At 33.9% G+C, this 17,054-nt stretch overlaps 1 long non-coding RNA gene across 1 annotated transcript; it reads right to left on the reverse strand.

Moving 5' to 3' along the window:
• Window positions 1-14,854: 14,854 nt before the first annotated feature.
• LOC135838197 (uncharacterized) lies at window positions 14,855-16,824 on the reverse strand. Its single transcript, XR_010557333.1, has 2 exons — window positions 16,582-16,824; window positions 14,855-15,291 (listed from the first exon to the last, which is right to left on the reverse strand). It is a non-coding gene; the product is annotated as an uncharacterized LOC135838197 (long non-coding RNA).
• Between the last annotated feature and the right edge of the window lie 230 nt (window positions 16,825-17,054).

Raw genomic sequence — 17,054 nt, forward strand, 5'->3', positions numbered from 1 at the left:
GATCATTCGACTCGAAAAAACCCCAATTCTTCATACCTGAAATTCTGATCTCGGGGGTCTTAGGACATTTCCTTTCGATCTAGTTCCATTTCGTTCAAATCGTAAGTACACCCAGTTAAATGATGATATGATAAAATAAATTAAAAAATTACTCGATTGCACGCACAGATATAATTTAAACTAATAAAATTAATCAATAATCTACAACAAAACGTGGCCTTAGGGGAAATATTTGATTATAATAAATATACTTATAACTACTTTTTACTTCACGTTGGTGAAAATTTATATAAACTACATATTTAAATTAATGAATAAAGGTAATTGAATAAAAATAATAACAGTAAAACTTGGCTTAAAATTTTTTAAAAGGATACAAATAGAAACAATTTCCAGTACCAGGTAGGTATTTTGAGATAGTTCTTCAAAATAGCAGATATGATATACGAGGCTGTCTTGAAGAATTACCTCAAAATACTTAGGGGGTGAAATCAGTTTTCTTTGTGTTAGTGTATTTCACAAGCACTCCTTGTCAACATAACTAGCTTTTGTAGTGGTACCCTTATTATTATACAGGCATCCCTGAACAACATTATTTTTTCGGCAAAGTAAAATTTTTGCATAATTTGAATCATCCCATGAGAATCTTACCCAAGCTGTCTCACATTTTCCTGTACATCCAGTCTCGAAGTGTTGTACACAAAGTCCATTAAGGTCGCTGTTGTTACATACGTCTGCTCTGTAAAACAACACATAAGTAAGTATGGGGTATTTGTAGTGTTTGCATCAATTGTTCAACCAGTGACACTGATCGAAAGCGAAAATATAAGTCCAGAAACATGATAAGAATTCAGTAGGTTTCTAAACAAAAACGCATGTCATCCGAAATTATCGAAGAAAAATTATTTTGGAACCCCCATCGCAGAAAATTAATTTGAAATCTTGACGAAATAATTTCGAACTATGGTAATCAATAGCCGAACAGTATACATTCTAAGTCGCAATAGACATTGCACTCGAAATCATTATTTAAAAAGAAATTGTTTGAAATTACTCAAATAAATAGTTAGAATTCAACGATGGAGAAACAAATTTTAATTCAGTTTGAAATCGCGAATATCGAATTTGAAAAATGAAATTCCAAATCACCGATGAAAAATTTATTATGAAAATCGTCGAGAAAATTTATTTGAAAAAAAATCATTTGAAATCATCGCAAAAAAATTCAGTAGAATTCAACACCAAGAAACCAATTCGAAATCTACAAGAACGAAAAGCTGAATTTCGCAAAATTCTGCTCGTTATTGCATACTCGCGAAAAGGAGTCTCAATTCTCATTCGATTAGGAGGCGAATTAATTGCGAAAATCGCGTGAAAACTGAAAAGTTTTGTAAAAAAATTCTTCTAAATTCGCGTTCTATTCAAATGCGACTAGGCTATTAGGATATGTGAAAATCTCACTGAGAAAAAATGAAAAAGATTCGTCGCTGAACTTGTCAGCGGAACGATTCCATTTTTTTAGTGCAATTTTCGCGTTCAATTCGCATTCGAATAGAATACGAAATGAGCAGGATTTTTTACAGGATTTTTATGTAATTTTCGCATTCTATTCGACTGCGAATTGAAAGTGAAAATCGCACTAACATTAATTTTCATCAAAAATAAAGAATTCGAATTAAGTCAAAATTTTTCCACTATAACGCCGTGATAAAAATCTGAGTGCCGGGGTAGCGGTTTATGAAAATTTTAAAATTCAAAATTTACTGCTGAAGCTGAACTAAAACTGCCAGCTTAAATTTCAATGGTGTGGTACTTGGGCTAAGAGCTATCTACAACCCGGACCACTTCCACTTCACGAGGTTCCAAGTAAGACAGAAGCCGTATTGATATCATTTTTTTTTTTTTTTTTTTTTAAGACACCTTACCCTCCATTTGCGTATTCCGCCTGACTGAGCTCTATTTTTGCATCCATGTTCACGATCATCGAGCAAAAGATTATACATACGATAAAAACGCGAGAAAACATGGTTACAATCAATCTGCCAATGAACTTGAAGAAGAACTTGTACGTAGATATGTAAGTACTTCAAAGTAGATACTACTGTCACACGAGCTTCGGAAAAACGAACTGTGAGGTAGGACTGGAAAACATCTGTGTGAAAAACCTATCGCATCTGGTTATTTTATAATCGGAAAATCTCTTAGTCACGAACACCTCAAACCACCTAGACGATGAAGCAATAAATTTTGCTGAATTTTGACAAATCTACTTATGTAAACGCGAGACGCTTAATAGATACAATAAATTATATACCCGCGATAGTACGACTGCTCCCCATAGCTGAAATTTGTTTACCTAAACAGTTTGTTTAGGAGTTGAAATCTGACTTGTTATTAAAATATGCGTCAGTTTCGCGTAAAGCATAAATTTTTCAATAATGTTCGGTGTAAATCACACAAGTATGTAAGTATACGTACCTCATAAACCTACCATGTTTACGCATGCTGGTCTAGGTATGCCATATTGCACAAACTTGAAAAAAATCCAACTGTAAAACTGCTGGTTTTCGGTTGCTATGAAAACTTGAAATTCGTAGTGTACGAAATAAGTACTCGTATGTGCGAATCGGTACGTTGAAATTTTGAAAACGGCGCGAGCGTTGTTTTTCTCATTCAATTTTAACGCCTTCGTAGCAATTCAAATTGACATAATATACCTAAAACGATAGGTACCTATTATACCATTTTTTGGAAGTCTCATTCTTCAGAAAACTCAGAATTTTACTCTTTTTCACAAAGAGTCTGAAACTAGTCAAAAAAAGTCTCATGCTTGTATGTATAAGATTAGTGTTGTGCGTATAATGTGCTCCTAGTTATCATAAAATAAAGTAGGTAGTATCAGGAGTGGGCACGATTAAAATCCTGCATTTTTATTCGCGATTCAAATAATTTTTAAAGCAATTCTTACCTCTTAGGATTAAATTGTTCAAATTGATTCGAATCGCTAAAATGAAGTTGGTAAGCTAATGATTCGTGATCTCCGATTTGAAAATTTCAACCATTCGTGTCTGTGATTTAAATAATTTTTTCTTCATTCAATTCGATTTTTAAACCTTTTCTACCCGATGAGAATGACTTTTTTGATATTATCATGTCCAACCTGAATAATTATCAATTGCACGTGTCACTTCAAAAAAAACATACCTATGTCAAAAACTGCGATTTTGGGAAATCGCGTTTGACGTTTTAAGTGCAATTTTTTTAATATTTACGTTGGTAATTCAGCCGGAAACGTTTTGTATTCTAAAAATTTCATCTTTTCACTACAAGAAAACACCTCGCCCACCACACAATATAAATTTCTCTTTTCTCCAAAGCAATTTCAAAACTTCAAGTTATTATGTCCTTTTTGAAGTGACAAATTGTAATTTTCGTCAGTTTCGCTTTAATGACGTCACATCTTCCGTGTATGCAGAATTGCAGATACATGAAAAAAAATTTCCAAGACGAAAATTGTAGAGGATGAAACGACAAACATTTTCATATAAAAATTTTCAACTTTACCTTCATAGGTAAAAAAATGACAATTTTTTTCTCATTTTAAAAAAATATCTATGGTGCCGATGCGGTGATGTCAAAATGATCAAACATCCTGATTTTTGGGGACCTCGTGGTTTTAAATTGTCATTACTCAGCGAAAAATTCATTTTGTAAAGTGGGTGTGGTCTTATTATGTTTCCAAGGATTCAGGGAACGCGAATCCATTGTCGCAGCAAAAAGGAAATATGTCAACTTATACCCCTCTTGAAGTGACTGTGACACGTTCAATTAAATCAAAATTTCTTACTAATGGGAAGGGATAAGTATGGCAATTTGGCTAGAATAGGGGAAAATGTTATGGAAATTTCTGAAGATATTGTACATATACGTATTTAGGACAGTTAATTTCTATTGAAAACAGATCTGAAAAAGAGGTGTACTGAAGAATCGCCTTAGGATGGAAGAAGTTCTGGTCTTTAAAATCAATTTTCAAAAACCCATACAAAAACAAACATAAATCTGAAATTTTTAATAGTTGTGTCCTTCCCACAATTACCTATGGCTCTCAAACCTGGTCACTGACAAAGAAGTTGGAAAAAAATTAGAGATTACTCAAAATTCAATGGAGAGATCTATGCTGGGGATAAAATTATGAGACAAGGTTAGGCTTTCAAAAATTAAAAATATGTTTGAAAATAATTTAAAAGTTGTGTCCACAGTTCGGGGAAATGGGTGGAATTGGGTGGGTCACGTTGCAAGATTAAAAGAGGAAAGATGGACCAGAGGAATACCCCATACAGTGGTAAAAAGAGAAAGGGGAAACAAAAGGCGAGGTGGAGAGATCCGATAACAAATTTTATAAAAAATAAACTGTTTGAGAGCGTGGCACAGGACTGTACCAAATGGCACAGGTTGAGTGAGACCTTCGCTCTAGATAATAGCCTCTGAGGTATTTGTGTGCATTTTTACTTTTTATTTTCCCCAACTTTCTACCCCTATCAATCTTCTTATGAAGCCAATATTTTAGATATTTCACTTCTAAAAAATTTTCCCTATACTCACAAAAGTTCAGTCATCACAGACCTTGATTCTGATCATCTCCCTGTAATCATCATAATTACACTTAATGATGGAATTCTTCGTCGTACTTCCTCTTGTTCAACCACTACCTTGACTCTCTGTCTAGAACATTCTTTGTGCTGCCTCCAAAGCTCAAAAAGCAATCTCTAAAGTCAGCGTAGCAAATTCTTATCTTCCTTTTCCTATTGTTCCACTCATCTTTGAAAAAAATTGCCTGAGAAGACAATGGCAAAGAACAAGAGACTATTCCTTAAAAAATTGCTTGAATCATCTAACCCATAATGTATGGAAAAGATTGGAAGAATATCGACATGCCAACTACCAAAGATGTCTTGAGAGGCTATTGTCCAGTTCTTCTTTATGGAATCATACTAGAAGTCTTCTCAACAAAATAATAACAAATTGGTGACTGAAAAGTGAAAACCACAAAAAATGTGAATTATTTGCTGATTTTTACAAAGATATTTTCTGCAATAGAAATACAGACACTCTTGATATTTTGACTGAACCTAGCAATCGTCATCTTCGCAAAATGCTTTGTCAAACCTCAGTTGAAGAAATTTGCCATATTATCAAAAAAATCAACATCTGGAAATCACTAGGCTCAGATAACATCAGTAACATTATGCTTAAAAACCTTCCAACAAATATCCTAACGCGCTTTAAAACACTTTTCAACTCTTGCCTTCAAATTGGTTACTTTCCTAACACCTGGAAAATTGTCAAAGTAATTGTGCTATCCAAAAAAGAATCTCCTTCTTTGTCTCCTAATGATTATAGACCTATCAGTCTTCTCTCTTCTGTATCCAAAATCCTTGAAAAAATCATTTGTAAATGTCTATTGGACTTTCTGAAAAAGGAACAGATTTTGCCATCTTCTCAGTATGGTTTTCGTACCTAATAAAATGAGCACAGTTCATCAGTTGCATCAAATGGTACAACTTATTAACAATGGCTACTAAAAGAATCAATTCACAACTGCAGCTTTTATAGACATCAAAAAAGGCCTTTGACTCTGTATGGCATTGCAGTTTAATTCACAAATTAGTTACAATTGAAACACCCACCTTTCTATGTAAAATCATTTCTTCCTTCCTTCAAAATAGGAAATTTTATGTTCAAAGTGACGATGAAAGCTCTTTGCTTTGAGGAATCAGCCAAGGTGTACCGCAAGGCACTGTATTGAGTCCAACATTGTTCATCTTATACTGCTATGATATTCCTAAACCAGCTGATAATGAAATAGCAATGTTTGCTGATGATACGTGTTTACACAGCCAAAATAATGATCTTCTAATTGCTCGTAATCAACTTCAAGCTGGTATCAATGAATTGGAACCATAGTTTGAACGCTGGAAACTTAAGCTAAATCCTGTTAAAAGTGAAACAAAAATCTTCACACTTCAAAAAATCTCACCGATTCCAGAAATCTAAATTGATAACACTGTGGTACCATGGAATACATCAATAGTTAAATATCTAGGCGTACACTTGAACCAGAAACTATCTCTCAAAAACCATATCATTCCCAAATCACATGATGCCTACCTCAAACTACGTAAACTTTACCCAATCGTCGTTCCAGATTGTCTGCATCTTGTGGTCTACTTCTTTACAAAAGTCTCATCCATAGCTCATTCACATATGCAGCACCAATATGGATAACAGCTTCAAAAACTAACAAACATGAGCTACAAATTATACAAAACAAAGTTCTGCGAATTATCACAAACGCACCATGGTTAATCCAAAATAATCAGTTACATAATGAACTGCAAATAGAATCAATTGCCACCTTCTCTGAAGGGGCGTACACATGATCCAATATATTTGACAAACTCGATTTGTCAAATCAAATTGAATTTAATCAAACATATTCGGTTGTGTGGACGCTCTGATGATGTCTTTCTCAAATTTTTAACGTTTTGTTGATTGGAGACACCATAGACACAACTCTGAAAATAATTCTGAAAATATAAATAATTTCTATTTTCAGAATTGGTGTCATCGATCAACAAAACGTTGAAAATTTGGAAAAAAAACTTAGATTATCAGAGCGTTTACATGATCTAATATATTTGACTTTCCATGCAACCAAATATATGTTGATTATATGTTGATAAATTGTATCAAAGATGTCAATTTGACAAACCTGGTTTGTCAAATATATTGGATCATGTGTACGCCCCTTGAAAGACTTACTGAAAAATTCACGCTGGAATCGCTTAATGACTTCAAATTCCTACGTAGCAAAAATCTTATGAATTGTCTTAAAATAAAAATCCTCAAGATCTTTTTTGATGAAATAAAACAATAATTCTTTCAAATCGTTATATTTGTAAGTTTTTATAAAATTGTTTGCCTACCCTCTTAAGTATCGCGTTATTATTGTATAAAAATTGATCACTTCAGGTATAGCGTTTAGGCGCTGAGCCGATAAATACATATATTTCTTCTTCTTCTTCTTCTTCTTCTAATTTTTGCTATGTACTTCATTTTTGTATTTTTCTATGTATATTGCTTTGTACACAATTAATTCAGAATAAAGGCGTATTTTGATTTTGATTTTGAACAAATTTAAATCCTTCCCATTTAATGAAATTTTTTAATTTCCATCAGTTAGATTCTTCTGGGGGCTTACCTACTTAAAAAGTTGGAAATTTTTTTTTTGAAAATTCATCAAGAATGCAAACATGAATTTTGTGACCGGAAATTCTTTTTTAAAAAAGGACGTAAGTATATGATCAGTAAAAATGATCAAAATGGGTTCTAAAATTGGTATTAATTCCCCAAATCAAATCCAAATTTCACCATTTCCAGCCATTCTGGAGCCTCCCGCGCAATTTTTCAATTTCTCCAGGATTTTGAATATGCTCCAGAAGGCATAAATATGAAGTTGGATAGCTAAAAATTGAATTCTGTGTTTACTCGACCTGTTTAACGAGTTTATCCACAGTTCCTCACACACGAGAAATTTTGATTTTTGACCCATTTTCCTTATGGGAAAATTTGGTCAAAAAACCGCCCTTGTGGTGTCACTACCAAAATCGACTCAAATGTGGATAAACTCGTTAAACAGGTCGAGTATACATATAACACACGACTCGATTTTTAGCTGCCCAATTTCATACCTATTCACGCCTCCTGGAGCTAATTCAAAATTCTGGAGAAATTGAAAAATTGCGCTGGAGGCTCCAGAATGGCAGGAAATGGCGAAATTTGCCCTCAGGGGGTTGGTTCAAGACGAAATACAACGATTCACGCAAATTTCGAAAATTTCCTCGCACACGGGCAATTCTGAGATTCTACATACATACTTCGTTGCAATTGTGAAAACGTGATGTTGGTGTTTTTTCTAAGAGTAAAATCTCAGAATTATGTGATTTTTTTATTCAAAATAATTATGAAAAAAAGTTTTGAATGGCGAAGTTGGCCCATTTGACCCTTATTTTTATGTACCCGTTGAAGAAGTTGAAAAAACTCTTCACTCGATGAAATTGAATGATCAAGTCATCTCTTCTCGCACAGTAAATATTTGCTCATTTTTATCAAAATGAACCATCTATAAAATTATTTGGATCCTACAATTCATCGGAAACTGGTACTTTGTGTAAGTCTTAATTGGCATGCTTGCGGACGCGGACCGAGTTCATTGACGGCCCCTGCCGAATGCATCAAATCGGGCCCTCCAAATTGTATCCCCTCTTCTTTAGGAATCTTTTTCGTCTTGTTTTTTTTTCTCGAGTTGTGCGATAATAGATTTTTTATGTTGTCTTCTTGTTCAATTTCGCAGGAATTAGTCCAACCTGACATGAACAAAACTAGAGGTGTGTTTTTTTGAGGGGGGGGGGGTAGACAAAAAATTTGTCATGAGAAAAAAAAATACAGATATTTTCCCAATGAAATGACGAGTTTTTAAAATTTAGAAATGGATTTTTTTGGTTTAAAACAATATAAAAATTGGCCCGAGCAAAATTTGAAAATTCGTATTTCAAGAGGTAAAAAACCATGTCTTATAAAAATTTGGTCCATTTTTTCGCGCAAAATTTTAGAATTTGAACAATGGATTTGAAAAAATTTTAATTTTGAAAATGAAAAGTAAACAGGCCTCCGTGGAGTGAGAGCAAAATATAGTTTCAAGAAGTAGAAAAGAAATGTTTTTACAGGTGAAAAAAGTTTTTTTTGAACATTTTTTACTGAAATTTTGTTGGTAAACATGCTCAAAGATCTAATGCACTGTCAAAAAAAAAAGCAAAAGCGAAATCGATCTCTGAGGGACCGAGGAGTTTCCTTGCGCGAAAAAGCCAACCGTCAAGAGATTCGAAAGCATGGTATACGATCAAGTCGTTTTCTTTTCTTGGTCGAATCATTTAACATCGACTCGAACCAATCATGAAGTTAAGTCATTTTATTTCGCTAAATTATTTTTCATAGATTCCCATCCTTCTGGATTTATTTTTAATGGATTTTCAATCCGTAACTAAAATTTGCAAAGCTTGAAACTCGATCTAATTAGGACGAAGATCGAATGAATACATCAGTAAGAGGGAATTATTCAGTAATGAACTCTTTTTTCTCTCTCTCTTTTCTACACTTTATATCTACTAATTTTCAACACTCAACCAGTTTTAAAAATCAGATTCCAACCCTCTTTCATCTTGAATAAAAATAAATTGACGTAGCGTGGGTTTGCATTATCATTATGTACTCGAGTATTCAAAAACGCCGAATTGGAAAATCTACTCATTTTGTCGATGCAATCCCGTGAAATCCCCTCTCCCACCACGCCACGACGCTCGGCAGTTCTTCCAAAACTTAGCCGTCCCGTCCTAAGTTTTAACGAGTTGAAAAAGAGTTCATACAATAAGTAGATAAGAGCTTGCAAAAATACATCGTCAGTCAACATTTCAGTGCTCGAGTGCATTTTTTGATTTTTATTAAATTTTTGAAAATCAAATCAGGCAAAAATAGGAAAAAATTAAAATTTTACGAAATTGACCTGGAAAATTAAAATTTGACGGTGTAATAAAAGTGCAATATTGAAAATTTCGATGAAGAAATCAAACAATTTTTACATATATGTAAGTTAATATAAAATTGAAAATCAAATTAAAAATCTAATACCGTAATTCAAAAACTGAAAACACGATTGAAAATTTTATACATCACTGAAAACCGCAACGATGAAGTCAAAAACTGAAAATAAATCCGAAAACTCTATGCAGACCAAAATTTTCTGGTCCCAAGGTTCATCATTAGGGTTCTTGTAAACTTTTGTAAAATTGATAAAATTCAGAAAAGCTTTTCGAAAAAAAATTCAAAAAGATTGAAATTCTGGTGTCGGCGGTCTTGGGACATTTCCTTTCGACCTAGTTCCGTTTCGTTCAAATCGTAAGTGTACCTACCCAATTAAATGATGATACCTATGATGAAATAAATTATAAAACTACTTAATTGCGCTTACAGATATATTTAAACAAGTAAAATTAATTATTAATCCAAACAAAACGTGTCCTTAGGGAAATATTTGATTATAATAAATATACTTATACTTAACTACTTCGTACATTCGCGTTGGTGAAAATTTATATAAACTATTTAAATTGATATAGGTACCTAATCGAATAAAATAATAACAATAAAACTTAACTTAAAATTTTTCAAAGGGATACAAAGAGAAGCAATTTCCACCAGCTAGGTATTTTAAGATAATTCTTCCAAATAGCAGATATTATGTACGAGGCTGTACTGAAGAATTATTTCAAAATACTTAGAGGGCAGAAGTCAGTTTTCTTTGTGTTGGTGTATTTTAAGCACACTCGTTGCCGTCTACCCAACCAGTTTTTCCAACATTACCCTTATTATTAAACAGGCATCCCTGAACAGCACCACCATTTCGGCAAACCAAAATTTCTTTTTTATTTGAATCATTATTAAAGAATCTTACCCAAACTGTCTCACATTGTCCTGTACATCCAGCTCCGAAGTGCTGTACACAAAGTCCAGGAAGGTCGGGTTCGTTGCATATGTTTGCTCTGTAAAACAACACATAAGTAAATATGGGGTATTTGTAGTGTTTGCATCAATTATTATTGTTCAACCAGTGATATTGATCGAAAGCGAAAATATGTATATATGTGCACGTGCAGAAAAATTATTAGAATTCAGTAGAGGTATCAAAAACGAAAACGCCTGTCATTCGATAAAACATCGAGGAAAAATTAATTTGGAACACCCGCCGCAGACAATTAATTTGAAATCTTCACGACATAATTACGAACAATGGTAATCAATAGCCGGACAGTTTATTCCAGACCCCCAATAGAAATTGCACTCGAAATCATCGTAAAAAGAAATTGTTTGTAATTAGCTACTCCGAAAAACAGTTGGAATTCAACGATGGAGAAACAAATTTTACATCAGTTTGAAATCGCGAAGATCGAATTTGAAAAATGAAATTCTAAATAACCGATGGGAAATTTATCATGAAAATCGTCGAGAAAATTTATTTGAAAAAAAAATCATTTGAAATCATCGCGAAAAAAATCAGTAAAATTCAACACCAAGAAACCAATTCGAAATCAACACGAACGAACAGCTGGATTTCGCAAAATTCTGCTCGTTATCGCACACTCGCGTAAAGGTGTCTCAATTCTCATTCGATTAGGAGGCGAATTAATTGCGAAAATCGCATGAAAACTGAAAAAGTCTCGTGAAAAAATTCTTCATAATTCGTGTTCTATTCAAATGCGACTGGACTACTAGCCTATGCGAAAATTGCACTGAAAAAAAAATGAAAAAGAATCGTCGCCGAACTTGTCAGCGGAACGCTTCCATTTTTTTAGTGCAATTTTCACGTTCAATTCGCATTCGAATAGAATACGAAATGAGACTAATGAGAGGGATTTTTTACTGGATTTTTATGCGATTTTCGCATTCTATTCAACTGTGAATTGAATGCAAAAATCGCACTAACATTAATTTTCATCAAAAATAAAGAATTCGAATTTAAAAGGGAAAATGAAACTCGACCCTTGGTCAAGCGCGTGGGTCAAAATTTTCCCACCAGAACGCCCTGAGAAAAATCTGAGCGTCGGGGTAGCGGTTTATGAAAATTTTCAAATTCAAAATTTACTGCTGAAGCTGAACTACATAAAAGTGCTAGCTAAAATTTCAATGGTGCGGTACTTGGCCAAGAGCTATCTACCACAAGACCACTTCCACTTCACGAGGATCTTAGTAAGACAGAAGCCGTGTTGATATCATTTGGGGGGGGGGGGGGGTTGTTTAAGACAACTTACCCTGAAGCATTGTATTCCCCTTGAGTGAGAGGTAATTTCGCATCCAGGATCATGATCATCGAGCAGAAGATAATGCATACGATAAAAACGTGAGAAACCATGGTTACAATCAAACTGCCTATAAACCTGAAGAACTTGTACTTAGTTATGTAGGTACTTCAAAGTAGGTACTACTGTCACACGAACTTCGGAAAAACGAACTGTCAGATAGGACTGGAAAACAACTGTGTGAAAAACCTATCGCATCAGGTTATTTTATAATCGGAAAATCTCTTAGTCACGAGCACCTCAAACCACCTTAACGATGAAGCAGTAAATTTTGCTGAATTTTGACAGATTTATGTAGGTAAACGCCAGACGCTTAGATACAATCTAGTATACCTATACCCGCGTTATATGTAGTACGACTGCTTCTCATAGCTGAAATTTGTTTACCTAGAATGTTTGTTTAGGTGCTCAAAGCTGACTTGTAACGGTATTCGGTATGCGTCAGTTTCGCGTAAAGCATACATTTTTCAGTTATTTTCGGTGTAATATACACATGTAAGTATACGTACCTGAACCTATCATGTATGCGTATGTAGGTCTAGGTATGCCATATTGCACAAACTTGAAAAAAAATTCAACTGTAAAACGCCTGGTTTTCGGCTGCTTTGTAAACTTGAAATTCGTATGCACGAAATACGTTGAAATTTTGAAAACGGCGCGAGCGTTGTTTTTCTTATTCAATTCTAACATCTTCGTAGCAATTCAAATTGACATAATATACCTAAAACTATAGGTATTATATCATTTTTTGGAAGTCCATTTCTTCAAAAAACTCAGAATTTTACTCGTATTTATAAAGAGTCTGAAACTATTCGAAAAAAGGCTCATGCTTGTATGTACATATATAAGATTATTCAAATCGTGCATTTTTATTCGCGATGCAAATATTTTTTAAAGCAATTCTTACCTATTAGGATTACCTAAATTGTTCGAACTGATTCGAATCACCAAAATTCAGTAGGTGAGCTAATGATTCGTGATTTGCGATTCGAAAATTTCAACCATTCGTGTCTGTGATTTGAATAATTGTTTCTCGATTCGATTCGATTTTTGAACTTTTCCTACCCGATCAGAATGCCTTTTTTAATATCATGTCTAACCTGAATAATCATCAATTAAGTTAATTTACAATCACGGGCGTACCGAAAAGTAGGTTTCAGGGTGGTGGAGGCCGGAGTGGTAGGAGAGGATAACCCAACTGAAAAAGGGTGAAAATTCCCAACTGTAAGTTTTTTTTTCAATAGTAGATACAACGTACCTATAGATCAGTGACGTAGCCAGAATTTCGCTCAGTAGGGGAGAAATCTGAATTTTAGGCATGAACTGGTTTGAGACTCGAGAAGTTAACCTGACGGACGAAAATTACAAAATTGCATTCCTAATACGAGTACCTACCTAGAATCAAACCAGGAATTTTCCAAATTTTTCAAAAATGAGGTGGAGAACTATATTAGGTGAGTCAGTTGAAATCTCTTCTCAGAAAATATCTTAGCTTCGGAGGTGCCCCTGGAGTGGAGATATGAGTCCTTAAAACAGAAGCATTTTCTAAAAAATCTGGTTTTTCACTACAACCTCAACACAAACCGTTTTATAAAAGATGACCGCCCTCGTGAGAGTTGATAATGAAATTGATAACTTGAAAAGACAATTCCTAAGACATACCTAGACCTACTTATTGCATTAGTAACATGGGATAAAGTTGAAATATATGTACATGCAAAGCACTTTCAAAAGAATACAGGTACTCAATATCAAAAATTTAAAATCAAATTAAAAAACTTGAAATGAACTCGAAAATCAGCTGAAAATGAAATTAAAAACTGAAATTTAAATTTAAAAATCAGAAACGATGAATAGCATGAAAATACTACTTCATTCGAGTTTTTTATCCCTCAATTTAGTTAGTTTTGGGTTCGAATAAGTACCTACCTAAGTAAATTGAAAAATTGTGGAACTAACAAGGGAACCTCTTGAGGTGTATTGAAAATCAAATTAAAAATCTGAAACCATAAATCAAAAACAAAAAACAAAACTGAAAATTTTAAATACTACTGAAAACTGCGAAGATGAAATCAAAAACTGAAAATAAACCCGAAAACTCTACGCAGACCGAAGTTTTCTGGTCCCAAAGTTCATTTATGAATTCTTGGTAAACTTACGAAAAGTTGGAAAAAAATCCAAAAAAGCTGTTTTAAAGACAATTTTTCAACTTTTTGATGGAATATAAATTTTCTTGAGAAAAGTGAACCAGAGCGAATAACTCCTGAAACCCTTACACATCAATAAATACCACTTTTGGATCATTCTGAAACCTCCAGCAGCTTTTGAACTTTTTTTTACAGAAACTTTAAATCACTCTGGTAAGGCCCAAAATGAACTTCGGCTCCCATAACTTTGTTCGGTGCTTATCGAGCACTCTCTTGACGGTTTCAGGGTGGTTTCACGAAATTGGCACTCCAGGAATTTTGTGGTAACCACATCAAACGGTACAGAGAGTTGAGAGGGTGCTCAGTAAGCACCCACCGAACAAAGTTTTCGGGGCCGAAGTTCAGTTTTGGCTTTTCCAGCATGATTTGAAGTGGGAAATTGAAAACCCACTTGTTCGGGCGTAATAAGTAAGTATAGGTACCTACATAGTAATTGTTGATGCGTGGGAGTTGTATTGAAGCAGTTATTTACATTGGTTCGCTTTGCTAAAAAAAATATATATTATTTTTAAAATCGCCGTGAAAACAGTTTTTTTGATTTCTTGAATTTTCAAAAATTCGTCAAAAATGAAAACATCAATTTTGTAACCTGCAATTACGGTCTCAGGGATCTTAGGATATACCCTTTCGATGTAGTTTCGTTAATAGTTATCCTGTTAAATGATAATGTAGTCGAAAAAATTATAAAATTATTTAATTGCACACATAGATAATATATTATTTATACAAGTAAAATTAATTAATGAGGTAATCTACAACAAAACGTGGTCTTTGGGAACCATGGTGAAAATCTTTGATTAGATATAAAATATGATGTTATGCTGTCATGAAGAAATATCTCAAAATACTTAGGAGGTGGAAATCAGTTTTTTTTTTGTGTTGGTGTATTTTAGGTGCAATCGCCGTTTTTATAATCAGTTTTTCTAACGTTACCATCGTAGGTATACAGGCATCCCTGTATATAACCACTTGAATTTCGGCAAAGTAAAATTTCTTGTTTTATTGAATGCCCATGGTTGAATATTATACCCCATACTTCACATTTGCCTGTACATCCGGTCCCGAAGTTGCTTTCACAAAGTCCATCTTTGTTGATATGCTTGCATATTTTTGGTCTGTAAAATAACACATTGAGGTATTTGTAGTGTTTGCATCAATTGTTCAACCAGTAATATTGATCAAAAGCGATAATAAGTCCAGAAAAATTATTAGAATTCAGTTAGTCTAGGCATGAAAAACGAAAACGCATGTCATCCGAAATCATCGAAGAAAAATTAATTTGAGACTCCCACGCACAGAAAATTAATTTGAATTCATCACGAAAAAATTTCGAACTTATCAATCGCCTGCGTACAATTTATTCTAAATCGCAATGAAAATTGCACTCGAAATCATCACAAACAAAGTATTGTCTGTAGGTAAGTAATCACTCAAAAAAATAATTAGTTAGAATTCAATCAATTAACTTTTTTTTGTGCGAAAAAGGAGAAAACCACTACATTCAAATAGTTGGAATTCAGCAATCAGAAACAAAATTGAAATCAGTTTGAAATCGCAAAGATCGAATTCAAAAAATGAAAAATCACCAATAGAAAATTTATCCTAAAAATCGAGGTGAGAATTTATTGAAAATTACTACCTACCTATCTACAAAAAAAAAAAAATCATTTAAAATCATCGTGAAAAAATTTGTTTGATCACTCGACAAAAATTCATTAGAATTCAACGCTAAAAAATAAATTCGAAATCAGTGAGAACGAAAAGCTGGAATTCGCTAAATTCTGCTCGTTATTGCATGCTCGTGTAAAGGCATCCCAATTCTTACGATTAGAAGGCGAATTTATTGCGAAAATCGCGTGAAAAGTCTAGTAAAAAATTCCTCTAAATTCGCGTTCTATTCGAATGCAAATAAGCTAAGTAAGTATTCGAAAATAGTACTGAAAAAAATTACTCGTAGAAAGAATCATTGCTGAATTTATTCGAATAGAATACGAATTTGGACGAATTGTTTACAGGATTTTAACGCGATATTCATCAAAAATAAAGAATTTGAATAGGTATTCTAATACAGTTAAGGGAAAATGAATCATGCCCCTGCTTGGTCGAGCGCGGTGGTCAAAATTTTCCCACTAGAACGCCGCGCCGTGAGAAAAACCTGAGCGTCGGGGTAGTGATTTTTGAAGATTTAAAAATTCAAAATTTTACTGCTGAAGCTAAACTAAAACTGGAAGCTAACATTTTAATGGTGTGGTGTGGTACTTGGGCCAAGAGCTATCTACCACTGAGACCACTTTCCATCATCCATTCAAATCCCTGAAGGTTACTTCGTGAGATTCCTATAGTAAAGACAGAAACCGAGCGATGTTGATATCAATTTTTTTTTTTTTTTGCTCTAGACAACTTACCCTCCATGTTTCTCGTATGTTTGGCGATCGATAGGTAACGCTGCATCCATGCTCGCGATTATGGAGCAAAAAATAATACATTCGATGAAAACGCGGAAAAACACGGTTACAATCAAACTGTCTATCAACTTGAAGAAGAACTATGTACGTAGATATACTTCAAAGGACTGCACTGCTGTCACAGGAGTTTCGGAAAAACGAACTATGAGATAACAACCGTGTGAAAAACCTATCGCATCTGGTTATTTTATAATCGGAAAATCTCTGACTCGTGACCGCCCTAAACCCACTCGACGACGAATCAGAAAATTTGATAAAATTCCAACAAATCTGTGTAAACGCAAGTTGCTGAGATGCCATGAGGATGCGTAAGCATTTGTCCTTGAAACCGTTCACTGATGAATTGTAAGAGTGTTTCTCATCGCTGAAATTTGTTTACCTAAAAGACGAAGTGCTCGAAACTTATGGTACTT

The sequence above is a fragment of the Planococcus citri genome, chromosome 2 (assembly GCF_950023065.1).
Source record: "Planococcus citri chromosome 2, ihPlaCitr1.1, whole genome shotgun sequence".
Taxonomy (NCBI): Eukaryota; Metazoa; Arthropoda; class Insecta; order Hemiptera; family Pseudococcidae; genus Planococcus; species Planococcus citri.